The sequence below is a fragment of the Protopterus annectens genome, chromosome 14.part0, assembly GCF_019279795.1.
Source record: "Protopterus annectens isolate FY-2018-M chromosome 14.part0, PAN1.0, whole genome shotgun sequence".
NCBI lineage: Eukaryota > Metazoa > Chordata > Ceratodontiformes > Protopteridae > Protopterus > Protopterus annectens.
The window spans coordinates 987644911-987661004 of record NC_056748.1 but is presented as its reverse complement, the minus strand read 5'-3'; the positions used below and the strand labels follow the sequence as shown (position 1 = coordinate 987661004).

Genomic DNA, 16094 nt, shown 5'->3' with positions numbered 1-16094 from the left:
GCCATTCTGGCCTTGACAGGTGTGGTCCCCCTTTTTTGTGACCTCACCTAATTCACCTTCCCTGGGTGTTGGATCCTTCTTAGGACCTATCTCTCCCATCCTGGATATCTTACCCAGATATTCAAACCCTCATACTTACTGTGTGGTTTCTTCACTTCCACTGATGGCTAGAAACCACGTTTTGTTCTTCAATTCGTCACAGTCTTACTTCATCCCAGAAGGTTTCTACCAGAAAACTTTATAAGAGCAAATGGAAAATATTTTGTATTTGGGGCATCCAGAGACCATTTAACCCCTTTTCAGCACCTATCCCTGCTGTTCTTGACTTCCTTGCTTCCATTTTCAGTGATGGAGTAATTACTTGACAATTAAAGTCCAACTTGCTGCCATTTCTAATTTTAGCTTGGGGGAAAACTGCTCTTCTTTGGCCTGCCAGAGATTTATGTGAGGTTTTTCTTCAAGGTACTGTTTTACTTCATCCTCCTATGTGAGATTTAACAGTACTTCAGGCTTTTACCCAACCTCCCTTTGAGCCTTCAGTCAAGGTAGACCTAAAGTTCTTATGGAAAACTTTTTTTCTGGTCACCATTACTTCAGCTTGATGAGTATCATATCAAAACTCCAGCTGCTTTCTTCCCAGCTGATATATCTGATTTTTCATAAGGACAGCATATCCCTTTGGACTAACCCTTCTTTCTTCCCCAAGGTGGTGTCAGAGGCAACTATCAACTAGTCCATGAGTCCACCTGTTTTCTTTCTCCGTTTTTTCAGCAAGGGAGAATATGTGCTGCACCTGTAAGCTAAATTGGCCAAAGCAGGGTCTAAAATAACTTTAGGCTGGATAGATGGCTGACTGCATTTGTTTTGTCTATAAGAGTAAAGGATTAACATTGCCCAAACCACCTATGGCTCATTACACCAGATCTATGGCCACATCAACTACTTTTGGTCCAGAGCTTCTGTAGATAACTTTTGTGTAGCTGTCATATGGTCCCGTGCTCATACCTTTGTCACTTGTTATAAATTGGACATCTTAAATAGGAATAGGGCAGCATTTGGCTCTGTTGCACTGTGGAATATCCTTTTTTTGGGACCACTTGGAGTTTCTATAGCTAGGACTCTCTCCCACTGGATGAGGAATGGACGAAAAAGACACCACCAGATGTAAAATTGTGTACTCACTATATAACTAAGCATCTGTGGTGTTCAGATTTTGTCCTTCCTCAAATTTCGTCCTCCATTCCCTTTCCTATTTTACAAGTTCACAGTATGTCTTGAGGGGTATTTCCTGTCAGCCTTGCTGCATGAGCTCGTCTTCTACTACTTTTCCTTTTTTTTCTGCTGTAGTTGATATACAATTTAATTTAGAATATGCTAATGACTAGGTATCCTTTGACATATGTTGGTAAGCTGAATAGAGGGCAAACTTGAGCTGAGGTAACTGAGAAGAGAGGATTATGCTTGAGGGGAGGAGCTCGAACTACAGAGCCTAAGTCTACAAAGTGGCTTAAGTTGGATCTGAGACCAATTGGTTGAGGTAGGATGAAAACAGACAACACCGGTGCATAATTACGGTGAGTATATAACTTTTATTAATACTCACCATAACAAAACTATTCCAGACAGGGTCTAGGCCATTCTGCTAGAGGACTTGGCTTCTTCTATGGCTTTTTGGAAATGGTTGCATTCTAGAAGTTTCTACTTTGCCCTCTTTCCGTACTTTTACAAAGCCTATAAGCTTGATTCCTTCTTTAGGTTCTTTACTAGGAAGTTCTGAAGGAGCTTCTGGACTCTTCTCCCACCTCCCAGATGTAGTTAGCTAAGGTAATCTACCCATATAACTAAGGCTAATGCAGCAGTGATCAATATGATGAACATAGCACAGTTGTGTAAGTTGAACATACCATAACAGCAGATGTTTGAATGATCACTGTTGCAGTAGACACTCCCTTCCTCCCTCCATCCTCCCTGTTTTTTGGTGTGATTTTTATGCCAGGATATGGACCTTTATTTTTTGTTGCACCTACTATTGTCACTTCAGGACTCAACCTCCCTCCCTCTCTCTGCTGGCAGGAGATCTTTGAAGGGTTTCATGCACATACTTATCTTTTTGTCAGCTCATCCCGAGCTGCCTGACAATTGGTTGGGTGCATGGAAGGTGCCCTGAAGCTTTGGAAGCTGTCCAGCTCTTATATCCCCTAGGCAGGATGTAACCCATATTACTAGGTGTTGTATCCTAGGCAGGATGTAACCCATATTGCTAGGGATACTGCATCAGCGATCATTCAAACATCTACTGTTATAGTAAGTTCCGCTTACACAACTGTATATGTTCGTAAAACTCAATGCCTTAGTGGCAGTACCCACCCAACATCCCACCTTTTTGGATATACATAATTTGGTGTTGAAGTTGCTGTTAAGTTTTGATCAGCATAATCTTTTGTTGCGAGTGTGTATGTGTTTTTTGATGCGAAACAGTTAATGTTTGCAGTCTTGCATTTTTTCTCTTCTCTTCCTTCTGGACCTTATAAAACAGAATGAGTCGTGTCTGTGGGTCTGAAAGGCAGCCCCTGCCCTTGCAGGTGATTGGTCCAGCATGCCCACAGACAGGCAAGGGGAGGAGTTCTGAGCTTTGATAGACTGCCAGAGATAGCAGGATACTACTACCTGTATGCCAGTAAGGCAGTGTTTTTTCTGTGAACATCTACTGTTACAAGTAAGTTTGATTTACACAACTTTACTTTTCTCTACAGTCTGCAAGGTATCCTCTGCCAGAATGACAGGACTCTGGGCCTTTTTCAGATTATTACATCTTTAAATATTTAACAGCACCACACAATAGATTTCTTCTATTATGTCTTTAAAGCCACCTTTTTTTTTTTCCTGTTCCCTGCTATCTCTCATCTTTCTTCTTTTTTTATCCTTCAAATGGCAAAGGGAAGAATCGGAAGAAAAAGGAGTCATATTCAGATGGAGCTGATTCCTTGGCATGTTCTTCACAAATTCATTCTCCTGTCACTTATGATGTGAAGTTGTTCAGTCTCGCCGTTTATTCTTACACATAGGTATGGAGCTGAGCCATTGGCTCCAAGTCAGCAGCTTTACTAGCTAAAGATCTCAGAGTAGCTCGAGGCCAGGCCCCTATCCCATGATGCTGTCTGTCCTACCCCAGATCTAGTTTGCCTCTGCAACTGATCGCTAGGTCGTCGGAGAGCTCGGGCCAGTAGTATTTTCTTATTAAGTTTTTTGACAAACTTTAGACTAATTTTCTTCAGGGAATTTCAGTAGAGTGTTGTAATTTCTAGTTATTATACCTGTTAGGCGGATTAGCCTTTAGAATTTTTTAAATTTAAGATTCTTGTGTTTATTACGGAGCGGTTGCTCTTAGGCCTTGGCCGTTTTTTTGTTACCTCTATCCTTTAAATACATAATATATATATATATATATATATATATATATATATATATATATATATATATATATATATATAATTTAGTGTGTTAGGTAGGTGTTTGTTAAAACATACTTTTATATCCTTAGTTGTACAGGGATCTGGCAACGCAGGACTGTTGATATTTCTGTGTGCAGTGTTGTTAGTGTAGGACTGTTGATATTTCTGTGTGGTTGTTAGTGCAATAACCGGTTTTCAGGGTAGAGTTACTGTATTTTGTAGAATAATTTGAAGGTTGTTCAAGGACCTGACAACTTCTCTAGTGTGCTTCCATATTTCTGTGCTTGCTAACAGCAGCAGGGTTTTATTAGAGAGGAGAAGGAATTTGGTAGATAGAGGCTTGTTAAAGCCAGATTTTCAAGAGACCTTGGATAAGGCTCACCAGACCTCCAAGTCCTCGAAGGGGTCAAAGTCTTCGAAGACGTCCTCGGAGCCCAGGTCATCTGCTCCAAGTTGTTCTGTGAAGGTCCAGTCCCCGGCTCCACAGTCTTTGGAACCGTGCATAGAGCAGGTGTTTTGGAGCCAGTCCCCGGTCTTGGAACCGGTCTCCGAAACTCTGAGGTCACCCATCTTTCAATCGGTGGCGTCTTTGCTCCCTTCGACCCGTTCTTCAAGGACCCTTTCCGATATGGATGTGGACTGGGTGGTGCAGAGGCTTCTGGAGAACCTGGCACTGGCTAAATTGCTGTCTGCTTCGACCCAACAGGGTTTGAAGCCTGAGACCATCCCACTGGCTGTGACTACTCCTCCTCTTAGCCGAGCAGGGCCTTCGGAGCCGGATCTGATGGCTGTGGACTCTTTGGAGCCAAGGCCTGTTGCAGTGCCTTTGGCTCCATCAACCCTGACTTCTTCGGTTCCATTGGAAGAGTCTCAGAGCCGATACTCTTGTCGGTTCTTGGGGGGAGAGTCGAACCGATGCATCGGTTCCGACCCTTCCTCTTGGGGCTTCAGCACGAATGAGCTTGGCTCCGTTCTCTGGTTCGGAGCCCTCTGTCTTGGTGCCGGAGAAGTTGCCGTCTTCTTCGGAACAGGTGGCTTATTCAAGTCTGAGCAGTGGTGCTTTCGATGCCATGACAAGGGTTATGTCATCTAAGACACACACATCGTCAGATCCTTCCTCTTCCTCCCCTAAAGTGCCACGTTCTACCTGTACATCGCAGGTCCCTGTGAAGTGTCAAGACCCGGAGCCTCAGGTAACCCCATTGGGTGACCCTTACTGTACTGAGACCTCACCAGAAGCTCCCACTGATGAGGTTCCCAGGAAGAGATTATGCAAGAGGAGTCATTTAGATTACCCCCAGGAATCTTTGACATCAGACACCAACTTAGAGGAATCAGAAGCGTCCCCACAGTCCCCCTTGGAGGATATCTCCTTTGCGGATATCCTGGAAATCCTAAAGCAGAAGGGTGACCGGCAGTCCATTAGCCGTACTGAGGATGAGTTGGTGCTCCTGAAGGCCTTTGGGTCTCAACCTTCCACCTCCTGGGTGACTCTGCCCTTCGAGGAGTTGATGGAATTGGTCGCTCGAAGGGGATGAGAGTCTCCTGATTCTATGGAACTGGTCCCTCTGAGGCCCAACAAATTTATCACCTCCCCCCAAGACAAGATGTTCCTCACTAAGGGAGTCCCCATTGATGCCATGGTGGTGGCAGCGGCCACCAAGAAAGAGATGTCAGAAACCTCATCCACTGTCCATCCTCCTAATAGGGATTCTAGGATGATGGACAAATACAGGAAATGCATTTTTAGATCTGCGACATTTGCCATGCGATCGTTTAACTATTTGACTCATTTCACCCGTCTTCAAAGACATCTCCTGAAAGAGCTTGGAGATGCTCTGCAGGGTAATACAGATGGAGCTGTCTCTGACAAGGTGACAGCACAACGTAATACCCTTAACTCCATTGTAAACTCGTCCATGCGGCTCATTTCCTATGCAGTCGATGGTTCGAGTCGGGCAGCGGGTTCAATGATAGCTCTTCGGAGACCGTCCTGGATGCGCTTATGCTCCTTTGCGGAAGCCTTCAAGTCTTTCTTTATCAGCACCCCATTTGATGGCTCTTCTCTGTTTGGGTCCAAAGTCAGGGAGGCTCTCACTAGGTGTGAGCAGGAGGGAAAGACTGTATCTCCCATAGGAATCCATTTTTCCACCCCTACCAGACCAAGGTTGAAAAATGTGGTTCCGAAAGTCCGAAGGAGCTTTCCAGAACACACGTAGTGAACCCCCCTTCAGGGGCAGAGGAGAGGGCAATAATGGAAGATGCCACCCTGGTGGCAGAGGGGGTCCGCAGAACCAGGGCAACAGGGTTCCTTGGTAAGCCCTGTCAGCGCTCCTGAGAGGAGGCCCAACTGTCCTGCTCTGGAGGCAGTCAGGGGTCACCTGGCTTTGTATCTAGATGCCTGGCTAGGAATTGCAAGAGATTCTTGGGTACAAAGCATCGTTACCAGAGGATATATCATCCCATTTCTAGAAAATACACCTGTTGGCAAAAAAATCCCAGACATATTCCACCCAGTCCTCAGGGATCAAGCAGCCATAGAAATCCAGAGGCTGCAGGAAAAAAGAGTCATCCAGCCAGTCCCAGCAGACTAGATAGAATCCGGAACTTACTCCAGTTTCTTTTTAGTTCCAAAGAAGACAGGGGACTGGATGCCCATCTTGGATCTCAGCAGACTCAACATATTTGTAAAGAAGGAGAAGTTCCGGATGGTCACGCTTTAGTCTATTCTCCCATTCCTCTGAGTGGGCGATTGAATGGTCTCTGTAAATCTCAAGGATGCGTACTACCACATCAAAATGGCAAGGCCATCCAGAGATCATCTACGTTTCCAGCTGGGAGCCAGTCACTACCAATTCCAAGCACTGCCCTTTGGACTCACAGCAGCCCCCAGAGTGTTTACTAAATGCATGGCAGTGGTTACGGCTCACTTGTGGCATCAAGGATTCCGAGTGCTTCCATATCTGGACGACTGGCTCCTTACCGCCACCTCCAGGCATCAACTTATTCTGTCCAGGGATCACACTCTCGATCTCTGCTCTCAGCTAGCCATCACTATCAGTTTCGAAAAGTCTGCGTTATCGCCATCGCAGCGTATCTCGTTAATCGGAGTAAAACTAGACACTACCACTGCCACAATAAGATTGCCCCTGGACAGAATAGCCACTCTCTGAAAACAGGTCTTGGACATTCTGCAGAGAAGAAAGGTACCAGCCCATCAAGTACTGAAACTCCTAGGCACCATGGCAGCTACGCTCATAGCAGTTCCTCTGGGACAAATGCATATGAGGATTCTTAAATGGTTACTATTCCCCCAGTGGTCATACCAACAACTTCCCATGTCATTCTTAATCATGATTACGGACTCTTGCAAGAAGGATCTTCGCTGGTGGTTGACCAGCCAACAGCTGGTAGTGGGTCAACCATTTGTTCTCCCCCTGCCATCAGCCACGGTGACCACGGACGCTTTTCTGATAGGGTGGGGGGGGCTTTTTTGGGGAAGAACAGCCCAAGGCATCTGGTCAGAGACAGAGTCACAGTTGCACATCAATGTTCTGGAGCTGCGAGTGGTGCTTTTGGCATTGCAGCACTTCCGCGACTCTCTGCCTCTAGGGACGATTGCGATACAGATGGACAGCATGTCGGTAGTCTGGTACATCAACAAGCAAGGGGGAACCAAGTCTTATCCCCTGTGTTGAGAGGCCTTGAGAATTTGGCAGTGGGCTGTGTCCACTGGGCGCTTTCTGATAGCAACGCATATCCCAGGGAAATCCAATGTGATAGCGGACAAATTGAGCAGAGCCATTCTGCTACCACACGAGTGGTCTCTCAAAAACAAAGTTGCGGAGGAGATTTTCTGCAGATGAGGCCAGCCTTGCTGCGACCTGTTTGCATCTCCTATGAATGCCAAATGCAGAAGCTACTTTGCCCTGAATCCCCCGCTCGGGGACAGCCCAAGGGACTCGCTCATACACGATTGGCCCCCAGGACTCCTGTATGCCTTTCCACCTCCACCCCTGATTCCGAAGTTCTTGCAGAAAGCCAAAACCCTCGGAAGGACTTAATTTTAATAGCCCCTCTTTGGCCTCATCAGATTTGGTTCCCCTTCATCCGACTCTATCAACTGGTGGAACCTTGGATTCTGGACCCAGTTCCAGACCTACTGACACATTCGTCAGAGGCCCTCCATCTTTCCCTTCATTCCTTCAGACTGACATCTTGGCTGCTCCACTTCCCTACCTAGCCAGGTTACACGATTTTTCTACGGAGGTACAGCACATTCTTATATCTTCGCATAAGGCTTCTACCAGAAAGTTGTATGCTAGTAAATGGAAGCGATTTGCTTTTTGGGCTTCTCAGAATAACATTGATCCCTATGTTGCCCCGATTGCTAGTATCCTGGAATTCCGCTCTAAGCTTTTTCATGAAAGTGCTGCAGCTGCCACTATTAGAGTCCAATTGGCTGCCATTTTGAATTTTCACCTAGGAGTTGAGGGTTCTAAGTTCATGTCTCACAGATTATGTCGGACCTTCCTTAAGGGCACCATTCATCTTAGGCCCCCTGTTAGACAGCCCTTTACTTCCTGGAATCTAAATTTTGTGCTGTCACGTGTTAGTCTTCCCCCCTTTGAACCCGCATCATCCTGTCAGTTGAAGTTTCTTTCCTGGAAGACTATTTTCTTGGTGGCCATTACCTCAGCACTTAGGGTGTCTGAGCTTCAAGCCCTTTCTGTCAAACCACCGTATCTGGTGTTTCATCCAGACAAGGTATCACTGAGGACTAATCCTTCATTCTTGCCAAAAGTGTGTTCTGAGGTCAATCTGAACTGAACTATTGAACTTCCAACCTTTTTCAGTAATCATTCTAATCAGTTAGAATACATCTTGCATAAACTTGATGTCCACAGACAATTGAGATTCTGTTTGGACAGGACAAAGGAATTTAGAAGATCTGGCCAACTTTTTGCATCTTATGCCGACGCCAAAAAAGGATTACCAGTTTCTAAAGTTACCCTTTCTAAGTGGTTAACTGACTGCATCAAACTTATCTACTCTTCAGCGAACCAAACATTAGAATATGGTGTGAAGGTCCATTCAACTAGAGCTGTCTCCACGTCCTCAGCTTATATGGCTCGTTTACCTTTGGACACTATATGTGCAACTGCCACTTGGTCTAAGCGTCATACCTTTATCACTCATTACAAAGTGGACAGGGCCTCCAGAGCTTCCTTTGGTTCCGCAGTCCTCAGGAATATAGTCCCGTGAGCCACCCAGGATTAGGGTGCTTGGGACGCTACCCATGTATAAGAATAAATGGTGAGATTGAACAACTTCACATAAAGAAGTTATGTACTTACCATAATGTTCCATGTGAGTTGTTCATCTCGCCTTTATTCTTACATTCCCACCCACCTTCCCCCTCTAGGGTCTCGAAGAACGGGTATACTTGGGGTCTGGTAGTCTTCTTCTGGGATTTCTTGCTCCAGCTGGAGTAGTTAGTGAGTTATACTTGCTCATGCTGAGTTCAGCAAACTAGATCTGAAGTAGGACAGAGAGCATCATGGGATAGGGGTCTGGCCTCGAGCTACTCTGAGATCTTAGGTTAGTAAAGCGGCTGGCTCGGAGCCAATGGCTTTGCTCCGTACCCATGTGTAAGAATAAAGGCGAGATGAACAACTCCCATGGAACGTTATGGTAAGTACATAACTTCTTTTTTCGGATGATGAAGATACTGTATTTCCCAATTTCCATATGGAAGAGCTTTCCACTGGGGACACCATTGTCAACATGATAGAACATTTTGTGGGAAGGTTCTCAATTGTTCTGATATCCAGAAAAGGTATTGTGCTATTTTGGAAATTTGTACCTAAGCCTTGGCTATTCCTCCTGTTTTAGTGTCCTTGTTGGCTACTTTCTCCACTGCTTCAACTAATTCTGATTCTTATCAACTGCTTCTATGAACATTGACATGTTTTGCAAGGTGCCAGATTCAGTTAAGTTCTTATACAAGAACCCTGCATCTGATCCATTTGTGATCATTCTTTTTACTGAAACGCCTTCTAAGCTCTTGTTTTCTTCTGTTTTACCTACACATAGAGACAGCAGAGACATTTACTGATATGGAAAAAGTGATAACTTCTGCGACTTTAGCTTTTAGAGCTATTAATTACCGTACCCATGTAATTAGGTACCTTTTATCTATTCTGGGTACCCCGGGTAAGGAGCAAACTGACATTAATGATACAAAAGCTATGTCTTCTGCACTCTCTCTTCTTAACTTCGTTTTACAAGTGGCTAGACATTCTATTAAGTGTAGTTATGAAGCTGTAGATGCCTTTTCCAGGGCTGCAGCCAATGGTTTGGTTATTCATATGTTTATCAGACTTAGACTTCAGCCTTTACTTAAGGATGTCAAAACTAAGCTGCTTGACTTACCTTTGAGTAGATCAAATATTTTTGGTTCTGCAGCTGCAGAACTGTTCTAGACATTGCAGGAGAAGGGTAAGGTTCAGCAGGACTTTAAATTCCTTTCTTTCTACTGAGGGTAATTTCAAAGAAATTATCCTTCCAAGGCTGATGCTTTCCTTCATAAGGATCTAAAATCTTCTCAGAAGGGTAAGAGACCTCCTAGAGGACAGTTTCAGGAAAAGTCTCAACAAAATTCCTGGGGTTTTAAATCTTCCTTTCCAGAAAAAGCAACTGCCTAATGATTATCTGCCTTTTTCTTTCCAATCAGTCTCACCTTGGCCTTTCTCAGGTTCCTTTAGCTCAAAAACATTCTCTATCTCTGCCAGTTTTGCAATTAATAACTGTGGACAGATGAGTTATGTCTGTCATTCAAGGGGATGCAAAATGTCTTGGAAGGATTTACCACATCCCCTGGGGTTACCTCAGCCCCCTCAAAGCCAGATCCACCTAATTCTTTCTCTACTTTGAGACCTCCATTCTCAGGGAACAATAGAATCAGTGCCCCACACTTAGAAAAAACAGGTTTTTACTCAAGAACGTTTCTGGTTCTCAGAAAGGAGGACACTTGGTGATCTATTCTGGATCTTTCTTTCCTCAACACTTTTCTTAAAGTCCCATGTGTCAAGATGTTGACTGTTTATTCCTTACTTCCAATGATTCTTCCTCAAGCTTTCTTGGTGACTTTGGATTTAAAGGACACCTATCTTCATACTCGTATTCATCCACAATAAAAAAAAATATTATCTTTTTTGTGCATCTTCATATCACTTTCAACTTTCTGCTTTACCTTTTTTTTTTTCTTTTTTGTTATTGCCCCAGGTGTATTCACTAAATGCATAGCTTTTGTCATTACCTTCTGCAGGCTTTGAGCTCTTCAGATATTTCCTTATCTAGATCATCTTATCATTCAAACTTTTTCCCCCAAGAACAACGTCTTATTCATTTCCAGTTGGTTATGGATTGTTGAGACATTCTGGTGTTCACCCTGCTAAAAAAAATTGCTTGATTCTGTCTCAAGATCAGATTTTCCTCTCATGCAAAATCAACACATTGTGAATGATGGCTTTTTTTCCTAGAAGACAATTTTCTTTCCTTGATAGATTAATTTCAGACCCTTCTTCCCTTGAATGTGACACCTGCAAGAATGATTCCCTGAGCTCTGGGCTGTATTGTATCAGTGAGTCTTATAATTCCTTATACCAGATTCAATATCAGAAAGATTCAGTGGTATCTGAAGTCTGTCTGGACTCAGCATTGTTATCCATTAAGCTTCCAAATTCCTCTCTTGCCCTTCAGAAAGAAGGACCTTTTATAGTGGCTCAGCTAGGTTTCACTCAACTTAGGACTGCCTCTTCTGGTTCCTTCACCTTCCCAAGATTTGTTCACAGATGCTTCGGATTTGGCATGGGTGATTTTTCCAGGGACGTCAGGGTCCAAGGGTGTGGTCTCAAATGAAAAAGAAGGGACCACATCAATATAAAGGAAATGAAGGAAGTTATTTTAGCTTCTCTGAGTCTGCATTACCTTCAGACTCTGAGTCCTCTTCAGATTTTCGCAGACAGCACCACAGTTATGTGGTGTATCAACAAGTAGGGAGGCACCAATTCTTATTGCCTGTGCAGGTTGGATTGATATCTCAGGAAATAGCAATTGAAAAAATAATCTCCATGTTCCGTACATACCCTTAGGGAAAACAAGGTAGCAGATCTAGAACAGACCCTCAAGAACTGATGCTAAACAGAGAGGTCTTTCTGGATATTGCCCAAAGGTAGAGTACTCCAAAGATAGATCTTTTTTACTTTCATATACAACAGACAGTTTGGGCTGTTTTTGTTCAATATTACCAATGCCTTGTGTAGAGAACAGACACAATGACTTTTTCCTTAGAAAAGGAGGCTTATGCTTTCCCTCCACTTCCTTTGGTTACAAATGTCCTTCTAAACATCACGAAGGACAAACCAAAAATCTTGTTGGTGACTCCCTTTTGGCCCTGGCATCATTGGTTCCCCTTCTTTTCATCTAGAGGCTATCTTCATATGTTACTTCACAGAATGGACTTACCAGAACAAAGGCTGTTTAATTCACCCCAGTTTACAAACTGTGAATCTGATACTTTGGTGACAGATTTCTAATTCCTTTTAGGCACCAGTTTTCTGAAGACATGCTTAAGCTTTTACATGAGGCTAGAAACCAAATAGAATGAAACCTTATCTCTCTAAATGGGAGAGATTTTCTTTTGGTGCCGAAGAAAGAACCAGAACCCTTATCAAGTGGGTATTCCTAATATTCTGGCTTACTTGTGTGAATTGCTTAATGCTGGGCTGGCATTTTCTTATATTAAACACATCTGTCAGCAGTCTTTGCTTGCTTACCTTTGACTCTACCATTTTCATCTTGATTTGAAATCTGGCAGCTTTTGAAAGGCATTCTATGCACTAGACCACCATGAAGGGTTATTTCCTCCTCCTTGGGATTTGAACTATGTCCTGGAAAGACTTACCGTATCTCTTTTTGACCCTTTTGCTTCTGTTAAGATTTGTACTTAGAAAACAGTACTGCTGGCAGCTTGGACTTCTGCTAAATGGATTTTAGAGTTGCAAACTTTGATAGCTGTTCCTTCTTTTCTCACCTTACTAATCCTTTACACCTAAGGTTCCCACCAATTACTGGAATAAAACAGTCCGTGCACCACTCTGTGAAGAAAATAAAGATTTAATCCACAAGGTATTAGCACTTTTGTCTTAAAAACTTTTAAAACTTCATCAGATACCAAACCAAGTGTTGGACTGATGATAGAAGGAAAGAAAAGATGTGTGATGTTTAATGTATGTAAATGAAAGAAAAATATGGTTTGTTTTCTTTTCTGTTAATGTATTTGCCTATGTCTTAACTGATAATTTAATAAAGGTGTTAAGAAAAGAATGCATCAAAGATTGGAGCCAGCTTATCTTCATATTATTTTGAGAGAGTCACCATTATCATTCCATTCAGAGCCAATGCTTATTATTGACAAGTTTCTAAAACCTTCTGTTAACAGACATTCTTGTGAAAAAGAGTTGCCCCACTTTATCTCCTGTCCACCATCCCCATCTTTCCCACAGTTTCTTTCAGGTCCTTCAAAAGGGCAACCAATGCAGATTGGGATGACATTGTAAGGTTCTTTTTGAAGGTAGTGATTGAGACAGTTGTCATCCCATTCCCCTTGGTGTCTAGGGTGGATCAGTTTGGCCCTTCATCACCCATATTTGCTCTTTTCCTAATCCATGTTTCAGTACCAGTGGTTTTGAACCTTCAATTTCATCAGTTTCAGTGGTTCTTTCCTCTGTGCTGTTTACATCCACTTCAGTGGGGATAGACATGCATTGGGCCAGAGTTCCCTGGTGCTGGCAGATCTGAGATAAGCATTCGATGTAATGGAGAGGGTAATTGCATTTCCCTGCAGGGCACTGACCACAGGTTTATGTCCCAGACCCCCAACAATCAGTGTCTTAGCCTGCTTATCAGATGTCCCAAAGGCAGAACATAAATTTAAACAATCTCCATATTCTGACTTGGAGTCCTCTGGGGAGTAGAATTCAGCCCCCCCCCCCAATGTTCCTAGATAGAGGACATGCAAGAGAAGGCGCATAGACTCACCTGTGATGTTGTTGACATTCAAAACTGATTTTGATGTTCAAGAACTTTCCCCTCAATTCCCTCCAGAAAAACAACCTTTGGCGAAATCCTAAAATTGATGAAACAGAAGGGGGATTGTAGCCAACCAACCCCCTTCAGGATGAGGAGGTGCTTTTTTAGGCTTACATATTTCCACTCTCTGCCAACTGTCTGATGATATTAGCAGCTCAGAGGGCATGGCAGGAGCTTAACTTTTGACAGAGCATTCCATGAAAACCAGATAAAATTGTTCAGCCCTCTAAGGACGGACAACACTGGCCTAAGGGACTTCTTATGGACTCTTTGATCATAGCAGCAGGCACCAAATGAGAGCTATCAGTTGATGTTGCTGCTTTTCATCTCACCAAGAAAAGGAGTCAGAGTGATGGACAGAATAGGGGATAGTGCAAATGCCACTGGTACCTTTGCTTTGAGAGTTCTGAACTATGCCACTCATATGAATCACATCTGAAAAGATGTAGCAGAACAAGCTTCAGACTAGTTTCCATAGTCGAGGAAACAGAGATTATGATAATAATTATGCCAGCATTACTAAGTTATTAGTGTGATTTTTACATGATGCAGCTGATGGAGCTGCCAGAATGGTGGGCATTGGTATTACCTTGAGGCAGTATGCCTGGCTCCACAGTTTGTGCCTTTGCAAATAATTTTAAGGTATCCTTCACTAATGCCTCATGCAGTGGAATTACTTTGCTCAAACCTGCTGTTGAAGGAAAGTTGTTGATATGTGAGCAGGACAGCTAGATTTTATCTGCCATAGGCATCATATTTGAGATCCCTGAAAGATCCTGCAGCAGAAATCGAGTCAAAATACTTCTCATTCAGGAATCCCCAGTATCAGCCCTTTGATTCCACCTCAGATTGTGATGGCTATGACAGAGGAAGACCTTTCAACAAATACCAACTCAGAGGCTGAGGAGGTCTGCAAAATCAGGGATTCTGTGGAGCCTTTTCAGGCAAACCGTATCGACATCCTTGAAGGCTTGCCCAGTTCCCCTCATGATGCACTTTGGGGGGCTATTTATCTTTCCACTCATCTTTGTGGATGGCCATTACGCAGGATACTTGGATGAGAGAGATAATAATCCACAGGCTATATTATGCCCATTTCCTATACCCTACCCACCAGTCACTGCCATTCCTGGATGCCATCCAGTAGGTCCCATCAGAACAGAGAGGGTCCAGAATCTATTCAAGATTTTTGTTTGTGCCAGAGAAAAACAAGGACCTCAGGTCAGTTCTCAGTAACCTAAACTTACACATCAGAAAGACCCCCTTCAGAATGGTCATGGTGCAAGTGTTGATTATGTCCTGCCTGAACGGAAGCAATTGTCCTTAGCTGCACATCAGTATAGCAAGGACATCCAGGAGATTTCTGCACTTCAGGCTTGCCCTTGATTTTTTGTCAATTACATGCCAGTACTCACAGCCCTTCTGTGAACCGATGTAATCCTTGTACTTCCATATTTGGATGATTAGCTCCTTAATACAGTGACCAGAATCTCTCCATCATTAAAACCAGAGACCACTTTTTACACCTGTGCCTATCCTTAGGTGCATCTTGCATTGATTTCCAACTTTCAGAATGGCTTTGATGATTTCCAAATTTCAGAATGGCTTTGACAATCGTTCTTTGACCCCCTAAGAAGTTATGAAAAGACTTTTTGAAAGGATCAGAATCGCTGTCATTAAAATTTAGAGACTGTTTGTTACAGCTTTTTTTTATGGCCCCAATAAAGGACCCAGCTCCACCTTGAGACTTAAATTTTGTGTTAGAAATATTGACAAGGAGCCCCCTTTGAATCAGTAAGTTCGGTACAGTTAATCATCTCTTGGAAAATGTTCTTCATACCAGTTATGTCCAGAAGACGAATTTCAGAATTACAAGCCTGACCATCCTGCATAACATACTTGTTTTTTTCATAAAGACAGAGTATCCCTCTGAACAATTATCCTTTTATGCACCAATATCGCCTCAAAATCCAGCCTGTACTATCTTATAAATTATTAACCTGTTTTCTTACTTATCATTACAGCATAAGAGATTCTTCAGAGGTTCATAGGTTGGTACTAGGCTATCGGCCCTAGGGCCTATACAAACCTAGCCATAACAATTCCTTGGATATTTCTTCCCACAGTATTTACTTCCCTGGACCCCTGCCTAGCAGGGCGACTGACATGATCCCCGAGGTGAATCTCCCATCCAATCGTCAAGATTCCTTTTGAACAGGGCCAAGGAGGCGCTCTGCTTGACATGTAGTCTATTCCAGGGTATGGGGGGTCTTTGGGTCACAACCCTATCCCTCCAGCATGTTTTGTTCATTGTGATGACAGGGTTTAGATCCCTGGAGCATGTGGCTCTGAGGGATTGGGATTTCTTTAAGTGGAGCATGTCCAACAGCTCAGGGTTTGACTTGGCCTTGTATGTTAAGCAGAGATCGCCTCTGAGTAGACAATATGCGACAGAGTATAGCTGGAGGTTTTTTAGACAGTCAGCAT

At 43.4% G+C, this 16094-nt stretch overlaps 1 protein-coding gene across 1 annotated transcript in view; it reads left to right on the top strand.

Moving 5' to 3' along the window:
* Window positions 1-16094, top strand: part of WDFY4 (WDFY family member 4) — a 4454583-nt gene that overhangs the window by 300776 nt on the left and 4137713 nt on the right. The window lies entirely within an intron of this gene.